This window comes from Vipera berus, assembly GCF_964194415.1.
Source record: "Vipera berus genome assembly, chromosome: 9".
Lineage (NCBI taxonomy): Eukaryota > Metazoa > Chordata > Lepidosauria > Squamata > Viperidae > Vipera > Vipera berus.
Genome location: NC_138212.1, coordinates 6,764,204 through 6,770,608, shown reverse-complemented (window position 1 = coordinate 6,770,608; position 6,405 = coordinate 6,764,204).

Below are 6,405 nucleotides of genomic sequence, written 5' to 3'. Positions count from 1 at the left end.
TGCTTTGTCCCTACTTCTCCTGGACCAATGCACCTCCCCATCTCCAGTGCATTGCTAAGCTGTACTGTTGTTGGGGGTTTTTTTTGCTCACTTTCCAAAACTGTTATCTTGTGTTTTATAGAGATTTTGGTGACCTAGGAGTAATTTTTATAATTAGTTTGCTTGCCAAGTAAAATGTGTTGGCAAAATTATGGTTTTCCAGTGGTTTTTAAGAGATCCGCTAGGCCTCTGTTAATCCGATTGATTTCTCCCGATCTTCACCTTTTAAAAAAAAGCTACAATTCTCAGCCCCCTTTTCCTTATGTTGTATTATGACTTTGCCATTTTCTAAAGGTTTTTTGTACTCTGCTTTTAGGATTGTGCCCCTGGACAACAGCTTCCTAAAACCTTTCTCTGTCATTGTTTGTTTTGCTGAATTGTGATTCAAAAACAAAGGTGGACAGCATTCTAGAAAAATGCTCAGGTCCTTAGCTAGAATCAAGAATACTGGTTCCTGAAGTATAATCTACAGTGGTCGCTCAAGTCGACAGGGTGGCAAGACTCTATCTACTAGGGAATTCTGGCAGTTGAAATCCATGTCTTAGAAGTTGTTAAGATTAAGAAACATTGCTTTTAGTACCTTGTGAATCCTGTTTAGTATTACAAAAGCTGGATTACTAGTCCTTTTCTTCTGGAATTACTATCCTCCACTCACTCACTTTTCAAGAAGTATTCAATCACTTCATTTGCAAACTATTCCATCCCAATGTATTCTGATTTATGGGTGTTGTTTTTTTTTTTAAAAAAAGAATACAATAGCCATGTTCAGGTTGCCTAAGATTGACTTTAGATGTTGTTCTGGTATCTTGAATTAAATAATGCCTCTGTACAAGTTCTGCCTTTTATTTTTACCTGTTGGACAACCCATTGCAACAATTAGTGTGCGATAAGAGAAACTACGGAAGAGCTACCCTTAGAAGCTTAGAATTCTACTTTTGAGTCCATGGGAGTAAGTAAGCAACAATGAGTTGTGTGAGATTTCCTTCTCAGCAAAGATAGGAACACCAGAAGCTTTTTTTCCTGATTGAATCATCACCAAAGCAAAGAAGATCTGTATGCAAGTAATAAAGCAATCAGTCCATTACACAAAAATGCACTGGGCTGGAAAAGAAATAGCAATAGCACCTTAGACTTATATACCACTTCACAGCCCTCTTCAAGCGGTTTACAGAGTCCGCACACACTTGGATTTTTAATTCCCTGTAAACCGCCCTGAGTCCTCAGGGAATAGGGCGGTATATAAATATAACTAAATAAATAAATAAATAAATATACTGCTTTACAGCCCTCTTCAAGCGGTTTACAGAGTCCGCACACTCTCTCTTCTGCTAATCTGGAGCTGCAGAGTTTTGTAGTCACTTTAGTGGGCTTCCATAGTGCCCACAGGAGGGATCGAACAAATCCATCTGACAAGAGAAGCACTGCATGTGGGGAAGACCCACCACCATGACGCATCTTTACACCGCACGCACATCCCAAAGGAGTCGGTTTGCCAGGCCATATAGGGCAATGGGGCTGTCATTGTGGCAAAATAGCTGGAGCCACGGATGCCCATGCCGGGTTTATGTCCAATGGAAGGAACATGCTAACTGAGCTTCTTCAGAACTTCCAGAATGCTGGGGTTCCTATGGAAACCTTGTCCTGCTTTGCTACTGTACATTTCTCAAGAAAGGTTCTGAGTGAAAACTTTGTCGTCTAAAAGACATTGTCACTCCTGTGAGGTTGTGGATGTTATACGGTTCGTCCACAAGGAAGTATTCCCCGCCACCCGCCCCCTCCCCCGAGGTTCGGAAGGGAGCGCATTTGATCTTGCTGTTTCCATTGAGCCACCGTTATGAACCGCTACAAGGAGTCCCTTTCCAAGTGGCCCGTCATTGTGTGGTTCAAGAACTTGAAGGCCCACGACTGGGTCCGTCTGGGTGGGATCTTCTTCTCTTGCGTAGCTACTTGCCTGATGATGACAGCCATCTGCACGGAGTACTGGGTCAAAAGATTTGTCCGGGGCATCTTTGTCTTCCGGGGATTATGGATAGACTGTCAGCTAGGGAAATGTTCCCTTCTGAAAGAAATGCCATGTAAGGGCTATGGAATCTTCAGAACTTTGAATGCGTCGCCACTATAAAAATCCAGGTTGCACCACTATTGGTTTGAGCAGGCCGTGTTCAGGGTGTTCCCTGTGCCCCTTCTCCTCTCCGGACCACTCCCCCATCTGCCCTTATTCTTTCACTCAGCCATGGAAAAAGGAGAGACGCCACCTGGCCTCAGAGCTAGCAAAAAGAACGTGCAGCCAGACAAATGGGCACCACTCGTTCAAGCCAGCCACTCCTGGTTTAATAAATCACTTGAAATAACATCCCAAGTTTTCTAGGAGGGGTTTGCTGGTGATAAAAAGATAGAGAAATAGTTCCAGAGAAACAGATGGAACTAATCCAACTCATTGTTGGTTTGGACTGAGGTGGCAGGTGCATCTCGTTAATCAGTCTATACAGACAATCCTCAACTTACAGCCAAAATTGGGACCCAAAGTTCTATCGCTAAGTGATGCAGTTGTTAAGTGAGTTGCAACTGATTTTAGTACCTATTTTCCCATGGTTGCTAAGCAAATGACTGGGTTGTTAAGCAAATCAGGCTTCCCCCATTGAGTTTGCTTGTTGGAAACGCCCTGGGGAAGATTGAAAATCACGTGATCCTAAGAGACTGAGACCATCATAAATGCACGCGAGCTGCCAAGTGTCAGATTTTTGACCATATGACCATGGGGACGCTATGACTTTCTCAGTGCTGTTGTCATTTTGAATGTTTGTTAAATGAATGGTCGTAAGTTGAGGACTCCTTATAACAGCAGTAAAAGCGTTGGGCCTGGAGGACTGAGATCCAGGCTGGTGTTCTCTGTAACTATGCAGTTTAATGGGCAAGATAGGTCTCATCAATCTTTTTCAATCCACTCTACCTTAGAAAATTGTTTCTGGGATATAATTAGGAGAATTGTCCCCTCTCTCCAAAGACACCCACCGGATGGCATCCAAGATGCCTCCTTTTGAGAACGAGAACTTTTAAACAAAAAATTATGCAGTCACTGCTTTTTCAACATGTTGCTACACTCTGGCACAGAGACACAGCTCCCGCAACCTTCATCTCATTGCTTATAGTCTACAGCTTCTGGTTCCTCCATTGTTAGACACACTGCATCTGCAACAGGGAGGCCCAACAACTGCCAGGTTCTGATAAGGAAGAGAGCAGCTAGGACACTGAAAGAATATGGAAGGTGATCTGACAGCACCATTCTTTCTTCCTTGGAGGAACTCTGAAGAAACAATATCAGTGGTACCGTAAGTTCTCAAAGTAGACCTACTGAATAGATAGGCAGAAGGTACCAACTTCCTATAATGTCACTCACATTCCCATCTGGCAAATCTGGGGGCCCATCCTGCAATTGTTTCAAAGGATACCACCTCTACGTAACCAAGTAGTAATCAGTTCTTCTGACATTTCAAATTAGGAGCAGAATAAGGCTCAGCCCATGTTTAGTTTGCTGGTGGCCTAAGCCAGGAAAAAAAATTCCCAGTATGTTTGATTTGAGTTTATTAGAAGAGGTGAACCAGAAACCCAGTACATGTGTTCTTAAAATCCTAAATTTGCTGATAATCAGTTCATGCAACATTTATGGGCCTGCCTATTTCTCCATGAGTCTTTATCTCCATCTGCTGGTTAACATTTAAGTAAGGAAGCATTAAGAATTCTTTCTGCAACTTTTGCTGGCTGCTGTTCTAGAAGTCCCTATTTTTGAACCAGAAGTGTTAGCAGCAAACAGAGATTACTTCTAAATGAAACAGATGTGGACATCATGGCACAATCCCCACCCACCCGTATATCCTGACCTCTGACACAAGTACACAAATCACAGCTTTAGCGTTATGATCTCCCAAACTACATTTCATCATCTGTATGCCCAGGGGGGACTTGAACCTGAGCCCCCTCAGTTGCAGCAACTCTTCACCGTACATATTCTCTTCTGGGAAGCTTTCAAAAGAGCGGCACGAATCATCCAGTGTTACCTAAAAACTTCCAAGTAAGGTTTCTATGTGGCCTAGAAAACCTCGTTTGCAGCACTTCTGCAGACAAGAGGAATTAAGTTGACGTTCAGGTTATAAACTAACGGAATAAAGGTTGTGGGTGCTCCATCACTGGAGGTTTTTAAGAAGAGACTAGATGACCATTTGTCTGGAATGGCATACAGTTTCCCACTTGAGCAGGGGGTTGGACTAGAAGACCTCCAAGGTCCCTTCCCACTCTTTTTATTCTGTTAATCAGGTTGAAAGCTGCAGGCCTGTCCGTGGTGATTCCAGAAGACAATCCTAGGCTGACGTTTCACAACCTGCTTCCTGTTTCTTTTTCTCCTAGTCTATATTACCGTCTCCATCATTTTAATGCTGATCTCTGCTATAGCTTGCTACGGGGCCGTGATCTTCGGCACACGTTCACTCGCTGCCATGGAGACATCACGGAGGCTCTCCTACTCTGACCTAGCCATCACTCTGAGTTTCTTTTCAGGTATGAAAAACAACAACACACACTCCCATTCCATTTCCCAAATGTTCCTTGCGGGAAGATGGAACTGATTTGAAACCGGCTTTGATCTCAAAACAGGAAAGACACAATACTGCACAAACTCCGAACCCAAAGACTCGATTATGCATTTTCAAATGAGCTACAAGAGAGTAGTCTTAAGTAGATCTTGCTAAGCTGAATTCACACCCTGATTGCATGGTGATGTTTTGATTCGGGTTTAGCAGAAGAGGTGAACCAAACTATTAAAAATCGTGGATATGGGCAGCTGTTCAAAAACATCTTTTTTAAAAAAAGCATTGGACAAAAAATAACTGAGGAAGAGCTAAGGGAAAACACTATGAACAGAGGACACGCAACTATGATGGGAGTGCTGGTGGGAGACTCAAAACTGGAAATAGTATTAGCTGGCTAAACCACAATCATATTTTATCTCAGGTTACACTCCTGCGGCTTCCCCTTTCCATGTCCAGTTTTGCCAAGTATGATTATTGTGGCTTACCATGGGAAAAGTCAAAATCCTGACCATCTAGGGATAAACTATTTGGCCTCAACTTTTATAGACCTCATTTCTTGGACCTCCGTCCCTTTTTGTCTTTCAGGCTGCATAGGAGGAGTCGGGCTGTTCAACTTCATGAGGTTCTCAACCAATGAACCCAATACCTTCCTCTCCTGGTCAATGGTCCCAGGATGGTTATCTATTGTGGTAGCTTCCATGGCAGGTATGAGAACAGAGCAACAGAATAACAGCGTTGGAAGGGACCTTGGAGGCCTTCTAGTCCAACCCCCTGCTCAAGCAGGAGACCCTATAACGTTTCAAACAGTTGATCTAACTCTTCTTAAAAACCTCCAGTGTTGGAGCAGCCACATGTTCTGACCGCAAGCAGTTCCACTGATTAATTGTTGTAGCTGTCAGGAAATTTCTCCCTAGTTCTAGGTTGCTTCTCTCCTCGATTAGTTTCCTTTCATTGTTTGTCTTGCCTTCTGGTGCTTTGGAAAATAGGACAACCCCCTCCTCTTTGGGGGCAGCCCCTTAGATATTGAAACACTGCTATCAGGTCACCTTCATTAGACTAGTAGTAGCAAAAATCAGAATAAGGGCCAAAGATGAAAGGAGGGAAGAGGCCTGAGGAAAGCCAAGCAGTTAAGGGTTAAGGGAGAACAAACTCTTTATTGGCAATTGAGCTCAGTTCAAAGGAGCATTCCACCTTTTAGGTTTATGAATACGAGACACAGCATCCTATTGGAAACAAGATTTCAGGGTTTGGGTTTTGTTTTGTTTTTCACTTTTCAGGGGTTTGCCACTTCGTGGCAAAACGATGGGATGAGGAGGAAACCGCGGAGGATCTGACGACTACAGAAGTATTTACACCCTGGGGAGAGGACCCCTCCAAGAAGAAAACGCAGGACTCCGGTAGCCAGAAACGGAAGTAGGAATAAAAGCAGGCACCTAGCCCATAAGGAATGGCAGACCATGAAGCAGAGTCTGATCAGGCACAGCCCTCGTTTGGAACAGAGCCAACTTTATTCCTGGTGGGAGATACTGTGGATGTCCCTGTGTGGGGTGATGTCCCGAGTTTACTCCTGATCCTGGGGATGATGAAATTAGGGTGCCGCCAGGCCGCTGCCACAATGGCAAAAGAAGCAATGCCGTCTGTCCAGGTTTCAACCATCACTTTTTCTTTCTCTCTCTCTTTTTCCTCTTTTCTCATTCCTTTCACGTAACCTGCAATAAGATCATTTTATGCACAGGGCTGAGATTAATTCGGGTTTTTGCTCAAACAAGAGAGAGGATTCCCG